The sequence below is a fragment of the Dermacentor albipictus genome, chromosome 1, assembly GCF_038994185.2.
Source record: "Dermacentor albipictus isolate Rhodes 1998 colony chromosome 1, USDA_Dalb.pri_finalv2, whole genome shotgun sequence".
Taxonomy (NCBI): domain Eukaryota; kingdom Metazoa; phylum Arthropoda; class Arachnida; order Ixodida; family Ixodidae; genus Dermacentor; species Dermacentor albipictus.
In genome coordinates, this window is record NC_091821.1 from 92,654,767 (window position 1) to 92,674,183 (window position 19,417).

General features: G+C 47.3%; 1 non-coding gene and 1 pseudogene across 1 annotated transcript; one reads left to right on the top strand and one right to left on the bottom strand.

Moving 5' to 3' along the window:
• Positions 1-494: 494 nt before the first annotated feature.
• TRNAS-CGA (transfer RNA serine (anticodon CGA)) lies at positions 495-567 on the bottom strand. Its single transcript has one exon. It is a non-coding gene; the product is annotated as a tRNA-Ser (tRNA).
• Positions 568-16,033: 15,466 nt separating this feature from the next.
• LOC135902677 (U2 spliceosomal RNA) lies at positions 16,034-16,178 on the top strand (annotated as a pseudogene).
• The last annotated feature ends 3,239 nt before the right edge of the window (positions 16,179-19,417 follow it).

Consider the following 19,417-nt stretch of genomic DNA (forward strand, 5'->3'; position numbering starts at 1 on the left):
GAAACTCACGCTTGGGGAAAACAGGCGGTCAGAATAATCCCGCAGCCTTGTACTTGGCCGCTGCTTACTGACCACGCTTTTGAACGGAAATTCACTCACTAATTTAATAACTCAACAAAGGCGTCTCCTCCAAATTGTAAGACTGTGCGCATGCTTTCAATGTTCGCTATGCCAAAGCTGAAGGTACACCGAACTGCAATGCGAAATGAAAACGTACTATTATGTTTAATATTGGTGAAGTAAGAGCTAATCAGCGGTTGAGAACATCGCCAGCGAGCAGACAAATATGAAATAACTATATATATATATATATATATATATATATATATATATATATATATATATATATACACATATATACACATATATAGTCATATTATAAGAAGCCAACAAACACTGACACCAAGGACAACATAGGGGTAATTACTTGTGCCTAATAAATGAAATAAAGAAACGATAAATTAATGGAAATTAAAGTGGAGGAAAAAACAACTTGCCGCAGGTGGGAACCGAACCCACAACCTTCGCATTTCGCGTGCGATGCTCTACCAATTGAGCTACCGCGGCGCTGTTTCCCCATCCACTTTCTTGGGTATTCATGTGTCTTTCTAGTAGAACCCCGGGAGTGTTAGCCAGCGCCACCACTCACAGACCTTGGCGGCGGATGTGGAACGTCCTTTTTTGCCGCAGGCGTCGCGAGAACGTGATGAACGGGCCCCTCGGTTAACCCCCTTTCTTCTCGTCTATATATATATATATATGTATATATATATATATATATATATATATATATATATATATATATATATATATATATATATATATATATATATCTATATATATATATATATATGTGTGTGTGTGTGTGTGTGTGTGTGTGTGCATATATATATATTATATAGCTTTTCAGTTGTCGTGAGCATTAATTGACTGCCCGCCGCTGCCGCGACATGGTTGCAAATAAACACGGTGTTATTGCCATCGCGGAATCGTATATCTGCTTTCAGCGTTCTCTCTCACATTCTGTACAGGTTCTCGTCACGAATTTGGGTATTTTCTTTACCCAACCCATTCAACATTTATTTTTTTCGCGCTCTTGGTCAGTCGCTAACCAATCTATAACACTTCCCAACTCTGTGAGAAAATAAAATGAAAAATAAAAACGTCAGTCGAGAAGAGAAAGCGATGAGCGACATCAGAAAGGTTTTTTTTTGCTAATGGCTGAACAAGACGCTATTAAAAGGGGTTCATCCAAAACTACACCTTTCTTTTGATTACTTTTCTTTCACAGCCAGTATTATTTATCAATTCACACTAAAACCTTTCCTGCCGCCATGTCTAACCTCCCGGCTCTGCATGGTATCGTCGTTTTCGTTTTCACGGAGCCATCTTCTTTCCTGCTAAAGGCTTACTCCGCTTTAAAAAAAGAAAAGAAAAAAAAAGAAGCTCAAGGAAAAAAATGGATATATAATTTGTGGACGGAGTGATGTGCTAGAACGTGGTTGTTCACGTGAGAAGGAACAAGCAAGAAAACGGAAGCTCATAAATGCTCAGAGTAATCCGCCAACGCGCGCGTCCCATCCACTTCTCAAATTTATTATTTCCGCTCTTTAAGAAGTCCTCAACAAAGGCCGTCAAGTGTCGCTAACAATGTCGGCCCTCTTTCAACGCGTAGCGAAGGAGTCATTAGCGACGCCAGTGGCGCTCAAGCGGTCGTGACAGCAGCCCTTAAGAGGAAGCTTTAGCTCGGGCCAAACTCCGACGTGGCCTATTCAAATACATGTAAAAGGCTACAACGCTTTCCTGAGATAACCCCTGCACAGATTTTAATGAAATGTGTTGAACTTGAGAGAGAAAGGCAAATTCTAGTGACTGTTGGAAGCGGAATTTCGATTTAGGGTACGCATCTCGTGGAAAAGGATTTTCGAAAAATTCGAAAGTTCGAAAAATATAGAGGCACGAAGTTTATAAAGTAATAGCTCTGCATCAAAAACAGATATCGTGGTTCTGTAAACGGCATCCATTAGATCATTCAAAGCGGACAAATTCTGTATGTCAATTTAAAGCTTACATGAATTTGTTACGTTGTGTACAAGGGTTCTGCAAAAGCTGTATTTTCATATTATTGAATTTTTTAGATCCATGTGTAACATTAATTTTGTCCGCTTTAAATATACTATCAGATGCAGTTCACAATATTGTGTTATCATTTTTCCTTGCTCAGTTAAAGAGTTGTACACTTGATAGTTTCGTTTTGTGAATATTGTCGATTGTTGCCAATATTTAATGAAAAATTGACAATCTAAATCAAGAATTGAAAAGAAACGGTCCCTAGATTTTCGTTTTTTTTAAAGTGCAACGAACCTCGTCAAATTTGGTGCAGTGGTTGCCGAGTAAAACGAATTCTTTTCCATGTATTTAGATAGGAGCACCCGAGCTAACGAAAGCTTCCTCTTAAAGATTGCGATAACAAAAACAAAAATGAAGAAAAAAAAAACGAACAAAAAGGAGCAGGGGAAAAAACGCACAAAAGAGCAAACAACCCCAGTCAAGTCAACGCTTGTAAGCAATTAAGGCTTGCTTGCTTAGGTCGAGCTAAGGGCTCATATTTCTGTGTGCACGCTTACTCTTTTTTTTTTTTGTCAAGTAAAACCCAACCCCAGATGCGTAAGCTTTCTGCCCCACATTTTCATGCAAATGTATCGGTCGTGCTTTCGCGTATTCCTCGTTTTATTTTGTTCCTACATATTGACATATCAGAAGTCTAGTTGTGTCAGTCCGATTTCTGACGTGTTCCGTCAGACCCGTGCAGGTGCGCTGAACGAACTTACTGAATATAAAAGTGCACATTTATAAAAATTCTTGCTGTCTTGCATTCATCTAGCAAACCATTCATCGTTGGCTAGCACAAATCAAAGCGCCCGTTACTCGTTATCGCCGGGAGTGGCCACTCGGTGGGGAGGGTGGCAGGATCAGGTGAAAACAATCCTTACAGAATACGAACACAGAGAGGTTCGTTTACGCCAACGAACCGAGTCACAAGTTTGGTTGACACCGGCTCAACAGTTCGCATATTCAGGCGCACTCGTTTCTGTCGGAAACTGTGGCGGCACATATTTTGGGCTCGAAGCGACTTCGCTTCCCCTTTTCGCGGACTGCATATATAAGGGTTCTATGTGTTGCCACATTCACACTCGCTTTGCTTTGCGTTTAGCTTTGATGTCCGGTTAAATCGACCTACTCTGTTCAACGTATTGACTCAATGCAGTCTCTTTGCTTTCCGCGAGCAGGACAGTAATATTCTATAGGCCCGCAAACCGACTCGACTCGCCTTTGTCAGTTTCACCTAAAAAAGTCGCAGGCCTGGGCGAAACAACCAGCACAGTCGCAGCGTAAACTGGAGGGGCGGCTCCATAGGGGCTCAGTTTGCGGCAGGACGCACTAGAGGGTCTTCGCGGCGAAGTCACTTTGCGTCGTTTTCACGAGAACTAACTCAACTGTCCGCCCGCCGTTTACGGCGAGCTGCTGCTTGTGTTTCTTTCTGCATAGCAGTCTGCTGAACCCGACGTTGCCTGGTTGCTGCCACGCGCGTAGATCTACGATTCGCTTCTTGAGCAGCGGTTAGTACTTTGCGGCGAGGCGCCATAATGTGTACCGTAGAGTAAACACAGGAATAGAGACTACGCGGCGCACATGTCACAGCCCTTGACACGTGGCACGATGCGATTCAACTGCTACATGTTGCGACACCTGGTGGGATACAACGCAACTGCAATGCGACTTTTGCACGTACTGACGCTAGGCGGCGCGCATTTCACATCGCGTGACAAGTGGCACGGTACGCTTCTGCTGCTGATGATGATGGTAGTGGTGATGATGATGATTTATTAGTATCCGCTTTGGAACGGGGACATGACAAATAGTCGCCTAACGTCCTTGATTTAATCAGGTATGCTATACGTGTTTTTCATTCTAGCATTTTTGTATGCATCTCCTTATTCTTCTTCCTAGAAACTTCTCTATCTACCTTGTACCGCTACCAAAGCAACTGCTAGATGGCGCGCCGCTTGATGCAATAATATGTAACTGCAATCCAAAATATGCACGTATCAACGCTACGCGGCGCCCATCTCACACTACGTGACTCCTCGCGCGCTAGGACGCGTGTATACGGCATGCTTGCGCAGCAGCTAGCAAGCACATCGTGTGTTTGCTACATATGTATGGAGCTCATATGTTGAGGTCTTGCGGCGTAATAACCTATTCTTTCTTCTTCAGAGTGCGAGTCTTGGCCTAGTTCACCTTTCTGTAAGGCGCAACTTGTTTCCCGGTTGCTCTTCTTTTATGATTTAAACAGTCCATTTCTAAGAGAGATGTTACAACTTCGATTAATTAATTTTCATCCAGAAATAGTTGTGTCGCCATCTCTCAGAGATACACCAACGGCTCCAGCGGTGGTGAGCTCTATGCTTGGCCTTCTTGAAGGAGGTCGTTGCAGGCATTCACTTTCTAAAGGCTCGCTTTCGTAAGGATTATGTTTTCACTGCCTCCCGCAAAGAAATTTCCTCCACTTCCCCATTACCATGCGCCTTATTTGTGATGTGACAAGCGTACTCGTAACGTAATGAGTCCTCGTAACAGGTAGATGTACTTAAGTGTGTCTGTCGAATGATCATTTCTCCAGGCATCAAAACTTTTTTCTTCAAGTTACGTTCACAAACTCTTGCTGTCAAAACACGGTTGAAAAAAAGAGGCTGTTTCATGCCGTGGTCAACAAACTCGCTCTTGTGTCCCCATGCTGAAACGATTGATCACTGTTTTGTAGACTGTAGGGATGCCGTGTTCTTCTGGGACACTCTGCAAAGAACACTAAAAAGAGGACTTAGATATCACCCCATACAAAATTTGTTTCCTACCTTTTAAAGATTCCTGTGACCCACGATATCACATGTTCATGGTACTTAGCCTGCGCAGCCTTTGGCGCAGTAGAATGTGCGACAGGCACGTTCAACCATCGCGAAACACTCGGTTGTTTTTTCGGGAATCTGCTGCCTACGTTCGTAGTGTGTACTCGGCGCAACAAACAGCACCGGGCTGCATGCCTTTATTGGACGCTTGAACGTGCTTGCCTGACTTTTGAATGTGTTTTCAGTCACCTTAAATTTCTGTAGCGCTTCGTTTTTTTTGTTTTGCGAAAATTCTTCTCACACGTAATAAAGAAAAAAAACATGCTGATCTGGTGGAGCGGTAGAGTAGTTGACTCCCCCGCAGATTGCCCGGGTTCAATCCCGGTGGTAAATGGTTTTTTTTTGTTTTTTTTACAGCAAAGCTGTCTGTGGTTGGATCACGGAAAAAAACATGTCCCGAGATGTTGACAAAATAAATCATAATGTGGGCCTATCCTGGTAATAGTGCAGAAAGGGTCCAAGCTCAATGACACTTACCCCTGTGGGCTCGGGGCCTGTAACACGCCCTTGAACTGCTTTGTATCCGCCGTGGCTGCTCAGTGGCTATGGTGTTGGGTTGCGGAGCACGAGGTCGCGGGATCTAATCTCGGCCACGCTGCCGCATTTCAATGCAGGTGAAATGCGAAAACACCCGTGTACGTAGATTTAGGTGCATGTTAAAGAACCCCAGGTGGTCGAAATTTCCCGAATCCTCCACTATACTCTTAGGCAAAGTTACACCATTTGACTTGCCCCTTCTGCCACACAACAATAATCGTTATCTGCCTTGATGTGTTTCCTTCCTTTAACGCTGCGAGTCCGGTAGTTTCCAGCAACGAACGGCACGCGCGTTGTCAGCGTAGAACAGTTCACACCTTTTGGAGTGCCCCTTCTGATAACGCGCGTGCCGTTCGTTACTGGAAAGTTCCGGGCTCGCAGCGTTAAAGAAAGGAAACGCATCAAGGCAGATAACGATTATTGTTGTGTGGCAGAAGGGGCAAGCCAAAGGGTGTAACTTTGCCTAAGAGTGTACGGCATGCCTCATAATCAGAAAGTCGTTTTGGCACGTAAAACCCCATAAGAAAACGGCTTTGTCACACGTGGGACCCAAAGAGGTCCTAGGCACTAGGGTGAGAGCAGATGTTTCTGAAAAAATGTTTTGTACAACTGTCTTAAAAAGGACTGTTAAAAAAGCATCGGTGCCAACCGCGCAACAGCGCTAGTGCCACTGCTCATGCGTTCGATCGTCGTCGTTGTCTTCGACAGCTGGCTCCGTTGACGCTTATCATTCCAGCGTTCAATTTCACTTCTGTCATCGTAATGGAAAGGCCGCATTTACGGGGGTGTGAGCCATTGCTTAAGGGGGTATGAGTCATTCATTGTCTTACGTGACGGACACATTTAACAAGAGAGGAGATACGCGAATGTGTGTGTACCTATATCGCCGCGATTATCACAGATTAGGACAATAAATATGTTCGCACATTTGTTCAATATTCTGGGTCACCTCTGTGTCGCGAGTTAAACAGCTTCGCTGATCAACCACCTTCACAGAGTGGAATGGCACTGAATTTTTTTTCTCTCTCATTTCTACGCTACCGCCTTGAGCGGTAGCGTGGGAATTCTGCCATTCTGTAATCATTTTCTGTTTCTCTATTTTTCCTTTGTATTCTCACATTTTATGCTCTGTTACAGTCTGTGTTCGCGAAATTATCAATTTTTCGGTGTGCGCGCGTGTGTATGTGTATGGACGTGCGCTGTTCTTCCTGTGCATTGTCTTGCCGAGTGTGCCAGCACTAAGACCTTCGAGGTTGTTCCTGGGCACTTTAATAAACACCTTTGATTGGTTGATTATGAAAACATGCATACACACTCATAGAAGGACATAAAGAAAGAGCAGGCTGGCAACTGCCACAAATGAATTGAATTATAGGGTTTTACGTGCCTAAACCACTTTCTGATTATGAGGCACGCCGTAGTGGAGGACTCCGGAAATTTCGACCACCTGGGGTTCTTTAACGTGCACCTAAATCTAAGTACACGGGCGTTTTCGCATTTCGCCCCCATAGAATGCGGCCGCCGTGGCCGGGATTCGATTCCGCGACCTCGTGCTCAGCAGCCCAACACCATAGCCACTGAGCAATCACGGCGGGTTGGCAACTGCCACAGAAAGGGGCACAAAGCCTGCCTACTCTTTAAGAAGGAGAGGATAGAAAAAGGAAGATATAAACACACAATACGGGTAAACACACATACGCTTGCACGTACAGGATACAACCGGGGCCACAACCTTTGTTATACATACAGGTGAATATTGTGACCTAAGTAAGTACTATACAGTAAGACAATTTGTGTAAAAAGAAAGATACAGAAGCATGGCAATTCGTGACGTACTTGGTTTTATTCTGTTCCCGCTTTTGCAGCAGCATCGCAAAAATAATTTATTTATTATTTTTTCTTGTTTCTTAAATAAATTATTGCAACTAGTTATTGCTTTTCGTTTCGACTGTTCCTGATGAATGAGAAAAACGACAAAATGAGGAATGAAAGCGTTTCTGCAGTTTGACGTTGCATTCTCTGATGCTGACATGTTTGAAAAGAAAGTTAGACGCACATATCGTCACCAAATAATATTAGACAGTTTTAGTTCTGCGCCATAACGATACAAACGCAGCACGCAAGCGCTCAGCGTAACGTAGCCGGGCTTTTAGACAGCAGACAGTTTTAGTTACACGTACGTAGAGGCTTTGCGTACGTAGAGCTTCTACGTGTCAGCAGTGCGCATGCGTAAAACGTAGCGGCCGCGCGCTGGTCTCACGGACGTACGTGAGATTCATTTCTTTGCGTGCGTTTCTTGCGCACGTAGAGAGCTTCGCGCGGGAGTTCCGCAAGATCACGAACAAGCGATAGCGGGCTGCGCGTGCGCAGACGGCTCGTATCGAAACACGGCGACAGGATTGAATTGGCTACCGCCGTGTTCACATTTCCCGATAGATGGGGCTACGGGGTCCCTCTTGGCGTGCGTCGCGTACGTGTAGCTAAAAGCGTTTCAGATGGCGTGCACGTAAGGTACGTAGGCTTTTCACGTTTGCGTACGTGAAGCCTCTACGTACGTGTAACTAAATCTGTCTAGCTTTAGTTACACGTACGTAGAGGCTTTGCGTACGTAGGGCTTCTACGTGTGAGCAGTGCGCATGCGTAGAACGTAGCGGGTGCGCGCGCGTCTCACGGACGTACATGAGATTAAATTCTTTGCGTGCGTTTCTTGCGCACGTAGACAGCTTCGCGCGGGAGTTCCGCAAGATCACGAACAAGCGATAGCGGGCCGCGCGGGCGCAGACGGCTGGCATCGACACACGGCGACAGGATTGAATTGGCTACCGCCGTGTTCACATTTCCCGATAGATGGAGCTACGGGGTCCCTCTTGGCGTGCGTCGCGTACGTGTAGCTAAAAGCGTCTCAGATGGGGTGCACGTAAGGTACGTAGGGCTTTTCACGTTTGCGTACGTGAAGCCTCTATGTACGTGTAACTAAAACTGTCTTTTGACACTGGGAAATGCGTACGTACGTAAGCGGGCGAGCGTCGTTAGACGCCGGGCGTGTCGGAGCGCGTTCGCCGGGTCCGCCAGTGCGTCTAACCATCAGTCAAATTATAGACGCTGTTGTTCTCGCCAACGTGACGTAACGTGTGCGCACGTTCACGCGACGTCAGACTGCATTTAAGCCTTTAAAAGGCGCTACATTTCATACGGATGCAATATACGAGTCATATAGAGAAAAATAAAAACTGAGTACTCACTTTCCGACGCTGGCACGGTCATTTGCGACGAACTGCGCCAACAGGAGGTCAAGCCTTTCACGCAAACAGCGCACACTGAACACTTTCCCAAAAACAAGGTTCATATTTTTTGCTATGGGTTCCCACCGCGCACGAACCTGAAATGCATTTAGCGCGCTCACTTCCCGCAGCATAGGACAAACCGTAGGCCAATGAGAAGTACAGCCTTGTGCTATTCGCCTTTGACGCCGCCATCTTGGGAAACTCTGGTCTCGCGCTCTCCCGAACAAACGAGAACCACGAGAGCAGCACGCGAGCCTCCCCACGTGCGCGCGCAAGAATTGGATGCGTGCGTACGCGGCGGCCGCGTACGCATCACGTACCGCTCGTGTTGCGTTCAGCACATGCGCACTTTGCAGAACGTAGCGATCTTACGCACGCAACGTACGCAGTACTAAAACTGTCTATTAACAAGACAGCTCACAAGGTTCCCTTGAAACGAAAATGTCGTTTGGAAAAACAAAATCACCACCCAAGCACTGTACAGATGGTTAACCAGCGAAGCTGAAACGTGCGGCCCCGGTGTTTATCACTGGTTTTAATCGCGACGGTTCATTCAACGACGGCTTGGTAGGCTACCGGATCCTCGGTACGCAGTTGCTGCGTGCTCTCGGCTGCACGAGGCTGTTCTTATTTCGGAGGGCAGCGACGTCTCTACTGGCACAGCTAATCCGTCACCACCTAGATAGCACAAGGCCTTTCCACGCCCATTCATGACGCCATGTTACATGGCCCGACTGCCATATATTCTAATGAGGATGCTCCCGAGTAGGCAGCGGTGATTTTGACGTCACCGCTTTTATCTCGCCAGCCTTGCCAATGGAAATTCCGTACCAGGTAGCTTGACATCATAGATCGGAGTAAACAGACCTTGTTCTATCAAGATGGTGTTGGTTAATCACGGGCCTCTCTTTCTCCTTGATGTTTTGAGGATATACGCATGGGGTTGCGCCGGAGGAGTTTTCCGCGTACAGACGACCGACAGACGGACGGACGGACGAATCGGCTAGCCATATACAGCTTCGCTGCAAAACTTGTCCTATAGACCCGGGATTAAATCCTGCACCATCGGCTTTCTGAGACGTGCCAAGCTGTCCAAAAGGACACACGTCGGTGGTGTAAACGTGGCTAGAACTATTCGCATGTTTATGTTGTCCTCATTTGAACGGCCATCCTTCCTCTCATAAACTCATCTCCTGTTTGCGGGTTTCTAGAAACTCCCTTGGTTCACTATATACGTATACCCTATTCACATCGTATGTTGATAATGTTTCACTTGACACAGTTTAGAGCTTAGTTAAAATCAAGAAACCAGTTTTTCAAAATAAAGAGAAAAAAAAGAACTTTTAAACGCTATCTGTAGCTGCCGTTCAAGGGACCTTTCTGCTGTGAAAATAGAAACAATCTGTTCTTTCTTGCATATTTCACAATTCTTATTTACTGTTCTCTTAATAACCGCTCAAGAATTTTGCTCGTTTTTCGGGATTGCAGGTGATAAAAATTGTTACGACGTTCTTCACTGCGGCGTCATTCATATATTCAGGAGAGTTCGCTGTTGGTCTAGTTGTTGCATGATGTTAAGAAAAAAAAACAGTTCAAGAAAAGTCATTATTAATCCCCGCGCAATCAAAAAACCCTAGCCGGGCTAAAGAAACGCAAACAAAGAAAAGGGAGAGTGAGAGAGAACTGGTCTCTCTCCAGGCTATATATAACATTTGATGGACAAATGGCCTACAGCGCTTACAGTCCGTTTACCTTGAAAAAAAAAATTATAGGCAGCAATTTTCTTTCTGTAATAGCAAATTATAATAACAAACAAATCCATGAGTGCCTCCTGGCTATTCTTCTCAGTAGAGTTATAAAGAAGTCAATGGCAAACACTCGGGTCACCATCTTGCGTCGAAACGGCGGTCACTTCAGCCGAGCAACCCCTATTGCTTTTACAAGAGACAAAGCTGCGCGGAGAATTCGGCGAAAAGGTGGGGGACAGACCGCAGCGAAGCCTCAGGTGCTGAAGACCAAATCCTCTTTCGAGACCAACTTAGGAAGTTTTTCTCAAAACCGCACCAAGAAAGGAAGAAAAAATTAAAAAAAAAGCGGCGACGATAAGAAAACAAGCGAACAGCAGCCACCGGGACACACGCGGCATATTTGCGCGGACGGAAGTCGCCTCCATCAGCGACGAAGGTTTCTTTGACGGTGGACGTAGTCTGAGCCGAGCCGGGCTGTTATTTCCGGTCAGCGATTGCGGTGTCCCACTGGCAGCTGTCGTGCCGCACTTCCGGCGGTGCGGGCCTCAACCGAACGCTACGCGCCTGGACGTCTTTTTGTTGCACCACCACAATTCCTCTCACGAAGGCCGTCAGACAACGTGCATCAAGAGGAACATCGCGGGAAGAAGTTCGCAAAACGAGATAGGCGGAAATAAGGAGACAAAACGACTAACCAGTCGGTACCACCACCATTTTTTTTTTGTTCTTGTACGAGGCCGCTCACAACGGATTGATGAGTAGCGTGCCGCCGTATACATCCTCATATACACTGTCACAAAAGAACCTGAGATAATTATGCACGTTCTTTTAAATTTCTGGCGCAGTATAAAAGGACGTGCGAAGGAAACAAAAATAGCCGCTTGTGCAAATATCGGAGCCCATGTTCCCATTCCATCGTGGTCTGAGACTTAAAAGAGCCGTCAGGGCCAGTCTCGGTGCGCTGTAATAAAGCACGGCCTATCTAAGCTCCAGAAGTGCGGAGCTCGTGGCTGCCAAAAACATCTTACAAACATTGTTTCAATTTCTTTACAATATTGCCGTTGTTGTAGGATTATTATTATCTATAATCACTTTTTCAGAGTGATCAGAGCAGCGATAAAACTTTATTGTGTCCTTGATGGGGTCCAGGGGTGGCGGGGGTCGGGAGGCTAACCACCAGTCCCCCCCCTCCCCCCCCCCTTCCTCAGACGGCAGCCAGTCCTGGCTTTCTGGCGGCGTCTTCGCCCATCAGGACGGCCCGGAGCTGCTCTTCTGGGTCCAAGATGAGCAACAAAGGCTCCCACTGCTCGGCCGTAGTTATGATACGTGTGGTGTTCGTGCAGTGGGTGTTGGTGGGTGAGGCTTCGGGGCATTGCCAGATAATGTGATTGAGGTCAGCGCGGGCCTCGCACGCTTTGCAGAGTGGGGAGTATAGATCGGTGTAAATGCGATTGCATAGAACGGGGTTTGGGAAAGTACGCGTCTGAAGTAGTCGCCAAGTGGTGTATTGAGATTTGTTCAGTGTTTTGTGTGCTGGGGGCTAGTGTAAGTGCTCTCCAGTGTAGTGCAGAAGGATTTCTCTGAACGTGACCTTTCAGTCCCGCGCCTGACCGCGATGCAGAACAGAGGGCTGGCCAGGATCGGAAGACGCAGGAGAAGGATGATGATGCGCCCGGTGTTCGAGAGCTCGGGTGGCATCGTGGGGGGCTTCGTTTTACAGCCAGACCTGAGTGACCGGGGGCCCAGATGATCTGGACGTGGCGTTGCCTTGAGGGAGGAGTGCTTCTGCGCTTGGGGCGCTATCAGTCCTCTTGTGTAGTTACGAATGACCGTTTTTGAATCGCTGATGATACAATGTCCATTGGTAGAGACGCAGGCCAAAGCGATGGCCGTTTCTTCTCCTTCTTCGTGTTGATTAGTGAGCATTGATGCGGTCGCGGCGAGGCGGTACTGCGAGCCCGCGACTACGACGACCGCCATGGCATTTTGGTTGGGGTATTCCACGGTGTCCACGTAGGCTACGCTAGCGGCTTGGTCGTAGCACTTTTGTAGTCGTTTAGCTCTGTCTTCACGTCGCTCCTGATTGTGTTCAGGGTGCACATTGCGAGGTATGGGCGGGATAATTAGCTGAGTGCGAATGTTCGTAAGGAAGGGGAATTTTGGTCCGAATTGGGTGGTGTAGGTTATGCCTAGGGTGCCTAGAATGTGCCTGCCCGTGGTGGAATCGGCGAGTCATTCGTGTTGGCTAATACACTGAGCTTCGGTAAGCTCGTCTGAGTTCCATGCTAGTGTGATGTGGCATGGCCAGATCTCTCAGCCTTCCTTGAAAGACGTCTCTCTCAAGCCACACTTTTGTGAACTGGACATCATTAACAAGTTCTTTTTGAAATTTTCTTTGCAGGGGGATCTGTTTCTTTGTACCCGCCGTGTTTACTTAGTGGCTATGGTGTTGGGCAGCTGAGCACAAGGTTGCGGGATCGAATCCCGGCCATGGCGGCCGCATTTCAATGGGGCTAAATGCGAAAACACCCGTGTATTTAGATTTAGGTCCACGTTAAAGAATCCAAGGTGGTCCAGATTTATGGACTTCCCCACTACCGCGTGCCTCATAATCAGATCGTGGTTTTGTCACGCGAAACCCTATAATATAAAGAGACGTTTCTTTGCGCGCGTCGACGAAGTTTCAAGCAAATATTGCGTTTTCGGACAGACTAGAAAAAACAAAAATGAAAAATTCGTGTGGCTATTATATCAGCGGGCTTCGCATCATGCTACTCTGGCAGCTGCAATTTTACTAAGGCTCTCGCAAAGTAAAGGAGGAATAAACTTTCTTTGTAAAAATGAGCTGACGGTGGAGTTGTCCGAAGTGGGCGGCGTCCCTAATCCAGGATGCCGTAGGCCTGAGCCGATAGCTTGGCCCTGCTCACCAGACAATGCTGGTCCTCAGGCCTTGGGCTTGTCACCTGGGCCTCCCACTGTTCGATTGTTGGTCCGGTTATGTGTGGTATCACTCGGTGATGCCCACACTCCTATACCATGTGGTAGAGGGCATTGGGCGCAGAGTAGAAGGCGCAGTTGTAAGTGTAGTTCGCAGGACACATGGCGCGCAGCAGGGTACCGTACGAGAATGTGCTGGTCTGTAGTTTGCGGAAGACCACTGCAACTTCTCTAGTCAGCTTGGGATGCGGGGGTGGATAGAGTCCTCCTACGCAGTCGGTGGTGGCTCAAAATGCTGCTGTATGTTTTCGGTACGCCATCGTGCAGGTCTACCGGGGCTCGAGAACCCGATGAGATAGCCCGGAGAATGTGATCTCGAGCAGCGGCATGAGCTGCTAGATTACCCGCAAGGAACTCGTGCCCCGGTGATAAGACAATGTATATGAGTTGAAAATGGTCCAGTTTCTTGAAGATGCTCAGAGCTCGTTTGGAAATGCGGCCGTTTTGGTGATTTGTGCACGCTGTTTGTGAGTCCATGATTACTGAGATGTGGTGTTCATCTCGCTTACCGGTCGTCGCCGCCAGAGCTATCGCCATTTCTTCCGCGGAGTTGATGTCTGGAGTGTTCACCAAGGTCGCTGCAACCTCTTCTCCCTGGCCGCTGATCACGCTGACAGCGTGGGCATGCTCTGCTCTTGTACTTCGCCGCGTCGGTGTATCTGACTTCTTTATTTCTTGGTCCTTCGTAGGCCTTGCGTAGAGACTGTACTCGCAAAGTAAAGATAACAAAAATGCGTCCTTGTTCCCGTTTGATCAATCGTGGTTACACACTTATTTTTCGATTACCGTAGCGTTTGCAATTTTCAGGTATAGTGCGCGTGAAACTTAAGCCAAAAAAGGCGTTTGTAAGATATTGATGTTGTGCTGAACTTTTGCTCTTCTTTTGAGTGCCATCTGTTCCGGATCCGTCTGGCAGCCTTTATATAACACGTCTAGGTAGCTAGCCTTCTACCGCTGAAATGACAACTGTCACACTCTTCTTTCGAGCTCAATACTCTTCCATTTCTTCCTTTGATTTCTTCCCTAAGTGCAAGAATTCTGTCTTTCCAGAAATAAAGAATTGAAATAACGTGAGCACTAGGAACAGACAGAGGACATTGGCTGTTCGTTTTATAGAAAATCGATGTCAGCTGGCGTCATAGCGTTCCTCCTCACAAGCCTTGGCCATCGAATACTTATCACAGATATCACAAGGCGTTGCCGTCAACTACTGACAGCGACTGGCGCGCCGTAAAAATGTTTCTTTTTTGTTTCTTGGTTCTATTGTTGTTTTTGTTCGTGGCCAGCGGTTTGTGCGCTCTCTGAATGCAATACGTCGCGATTGTAGAGTTCGTGGCTGTGGCGTTTCTAGGTGGTCGATAAGTAAGCACTCGGGAAGGGCAGACGCGATCTTTCAACTCGCTCTTTGAGCGCGGTGTCCCGAAGTTTTCGCAACTTCTTCCGCCTTGACATTTCTGCAGTGAAATTATATAGCCCGGCTCATGAAAGGCAGCCATTCTTTGTCTGATTTGAGCTTAGTAGCAGCTACAATAGTTAGTTCGTTGGCTTCGCAGTAAAGAATAAGAGCGAAAAAGTGCTTAAGATACTGGCGCCAAAAGACCGTGGAAATGCTACCCGTGTTTGCTCAGATACGACGAAATTCGCAAATAAAGTGTGCCTTCCTTTGCTTCAGCTGTGTGAATACAAGTGTACATTCCTGTAAGTGATTTTGCGAAAGTTTGCGTGCTTCGTTACAATATCAGATGAACTATAATCTGAATTTAAATCACTAAATATTGCGTCGAATAAACCTAACAAACCGGACTTCTTATCAGAGGAGCAAAAAAAAGAAGAAGAAAAATTTAGGAGCCATCCCACTCTTTCAAGATGGATGACCAGCAAAGCTGTAGCGAATCACACAGGATTAGACAAGGCACATGTATTACTTTGACGATTTGGCAATGATAGTGACGATAGCTTTGTGATTACTGTGACATACACTTATTGGTTCGGTTACAACCATAGATTCTTGGCCAACGTTATTCTATACATGACCGTCGTTGTTGAGTAGTTCAGTGACTTGGATTGCTGTGGCACTTCAAACCAAGCTCTTCTAGCACAAATTCAGTGAACCATGTCTTGTCTAGTTTTGAAATGTGCACGTTGAAGTCTCCAACGATGACCACAGGGATAGTGTCATCACGTCTAATCCATGCAAAGTCTGTGGTAATGAACTTCTTGATATCACACTCGGGTGTGCCTGGAGATATATGCACAGTGGATATCATAACTCCGTCTTTCGTATGTACGGCACACACAACCCCACAGTCGGTGTCCCTGTCCTCTTACGAGTCAAGGTTGTATGGTTGTACATACATTTCGTCATTTGCGTATATAGCAACGCCTCCTGCTCGTGAGTCCATATGCTGTTCACAAACAAATCCAGTGCACCCATCGACTTGAAACAATGCATCTTGATTTATTTATTATTATTATTATTATTATTATTATTATTATTATTATTATTATTATTATTATTATTATTATAATTATTATTATTATTATTATTATTATTATTATTATTCGGTCGGAGTGCTTCAAGCGTGCTTCACCTCCGCCGCGGGTCGGCCCGGTATCGCACTATCTCTGGGATCGGTCCACGATCACCTTTTTTATCGTTAACGCAAAAACACGAAAAATACATGGAAGCCTAGCCATTGTTGCACCTCAGGGCGATCCCTCCGTTAGCAACCAGTTTGTTGCATTGGTAGGCGATCTCACTGCTAGCGACCTGTCTCTTGCGTACTCCAGGGTAGCGTACCGTACTGCTACCGAGGAGTAGCGGCGCCTGCCTTTCGAAGCTCGACCGACCTTTCCTTATTGGGTAGCGTGGCATTGTCGGTGAGCTGCAGGCATCCGGTAGACCATGGCGACCGAGCAAGGGCGAGACGACGATTTGCTAGTGCGAAACTTGCACTGTTTATTGAAAGGTAGTTGAAAGAAAATAAGAAAAGCATGATGTATCAAGTATGAAGTATATCACTAGTACATTTCGCAGCCCCTAAAATAGGCTCTCTACAATCGTGTGGGCGGGATCTTGCTTCCGTCGATGACACGTGACAGGCACAGAGAGAAGGCCCTCCTCCTGCAATACCGAGCACGGGAAGAAGTCGATCCTCTTTTCGACGAATCCGGGGAGAGGGTCGGGTGAGTGACCTCTCCGGTAGCGTGGGGTCCGGCCATGAGAGGGGAAGGGGATGACGTCTCACCAACGGTACCCGACCAAGTTTAGAGGGGAAGGGGATGACGTACCACCCACTGTGCCCGACCAAGTTGAGAGGGGAAGGGGATGACGTCTCACCCAAGGTGCCCGTCCAAGTTGAGAGGGGAAGGGAATGACGTATGGCCCTTGACGTCCGGCCATATCTAACACCATACACAGTTTCGCTGTAAATTTTCTCCGAATCGCTCGGCGGAATTCGTGGTTAATCACCGCACCCGTAAGTGTGCAGAAAGCGCACAACCACAACGGGTCAGCTTTGACACAACGCTGAGCGCTAGCGCGGTCTTTTCTCTATTGCACGCAGAAAGGCAAATAATTGAACGAGTACAGAGCGCGATCGAAACGAGCGCGCAGTCTCTTGGTTTCCGGGAACAAAATTGGGAGACCTTTCGTACATGCAGGGGTGCAGGTGCCACTATACCACTGTACGTCTTCAACCCATTCTGGCATCGCTTCAAACAGTTCAGTGCCGCAGCCGCAGATGTTAAATATGAGGCCGCCGAGTTGGCTTAAAGGCACACAGGCCAACGGGATCCACGTTTGCCTTTTTCCTACGTGTACAGGGTAATTTAAGCATGCCGTTCCCTGCGCCTCCACGTTCTTTGCGACTTTAGCGAGAGCCAACGCAGCCTCACCAGAGCGCCTTACGCACCAACGCGCTGGCATCGAGCGAGCGTCCAGGAAAACGCGACCGAAAGACGGCGCCCAACGATCGCGTGCGCATCTAGGCCTCGTCCTAGAAAGCTATCGTGGTGCTTGCGCCACCGTTTCAGCGAGAACTGGGTCTCGCTGCTCAAGTACTTTCCAAGCCATTTCTTAAACAAGCTTCAGCTCACGATGAAATGGAAAAATTTGATGCCTTCAGTGAAACTTCTCTGCACTCGCTCGATCAGCTTATAACCGCACTCGGCAAAGTACGGTAGTCTAGTTTCACTACCCAGTGCCTACTTTTTGCCGGAAACATGCTGAAACAATCGAAGTTTCTATAAATTAACCTGTATATGAAAAACTGGATCCTTGTTAACCTCATCGCCTTTACTTCCCTGACTTTCTATGTATGTCTCGCTAAGCTCTACATCTACGCACACTTCAACAAGTCCAACCTCGACCGGCATCGCAAAGCGTGGAAGCCAGAAATACTGTTTGAATGCCACAGAAACATTGAATAACAACAGCCTCGCAGACCGTGGTAGAAAACTAGGCCAGTTGGTACTTGTGGTTTTAAGCGCAATCAGAACAGACAAGAAAAACCCGCAACAAGAGATTTGGTTGGCCAGTCCCGATTTCTTGTCTGTTCTTGTCTGCGCCTTGTGTTTCATTGTCTGAAAGCGCCCAAGAGGTAGAAGTTGTCTCAGACATGCGCCAACCTTTTTTTTTTTTAAGCAATAGCTTTTCAATGCCTGTCGATCACCACGACGGGAAGGTACATAGATTATGGACACGCTCGGCGTAACGTACCGCAACCAGCACGGCCAGAAAATGCAAATACCCAACAAAATCAGAGACACCATTACGGTGGCAAACATCCCAAGAAACGTGCACCCCGATTACAACAGAGGTAGAAGAAAGGCAAGAGCCGAGTCTCTGCTCCGTTCATTCGGCAGGGAGAGAAACGTGCGCTTTTTCAACGCAGCCGAATATCCGAACGGCCAAAAATACACCGCCGTAGTCATAGACACAAACTCCAAAATCAGAACCACATGCAGTGTATACACCAAACACTCGGAAATATCGGAAGTAGCGATCGCGCTGGCCCTCACAGAACAGGAATGCGAAGTCATATTAAGCGACTCGCAAACGGCAGTAAATAATTACGCCAAAGGTAGAATTTCTAAGGAAGCCCTGTCCATTCTGGCCAAAGCGGGCAGGTCCAAAACCGCGAGCTCGAAGATCATATGGTTCCCCGCGCACGTCACCACGGAAGACGACGCGCTTACGAACCTTAACGAGACGGCGCACCGGACGGCGCTAGACATGACCCGCCGCGCCGAACAGGGCAACGCCTCTCGCACGATAGCGAACACTTCTCGCACAGAACGGGACAGGCTCACCAGGTACAACGGCATAACCAGTGCATATCTAAACGCCAGAAGGATATACCCATCACCGAGTCCCAAATTGAACACGAAGCAGGCCGTCGCCTGGAGACAACTCCAAACGAACACCTCCCCTAATCCATTCCGTCTGAAACGTATCTTCTCAGATAAGCATCAGGACGACACGTGCAAATTGTGCCGGTAAAGACCAGCAACACTCAAACACATGCTGTGGTAGTGCAATGTAGTTATAGGAAGGATGGCAGTTGCTCCGGAGACCCTGTCGTCGAGGTGAACCACCGCTCTGCGCAGCTCAGACCTCGGAATCCAGACGTGGGCAGTCCAGCAAGCCCGTGAGGCGGCGTTGAGGCAGGGCCTTGACGTTCCCCCGTGGGAGACCTGAGCCCAGGTCGCGTTAAACCTTGCCGGACGTACAAGAAAGTTGTATCCATCCATCCATCCATCCATCCATCCATCCATCCATCCATCCATCCATCCATCCATCCATCCATCCATCCATCCATCCATCCATCCATCCATCCATCCCTTCATCCATGCATAGCTTTTTTTTTCTACTTGCCCCACT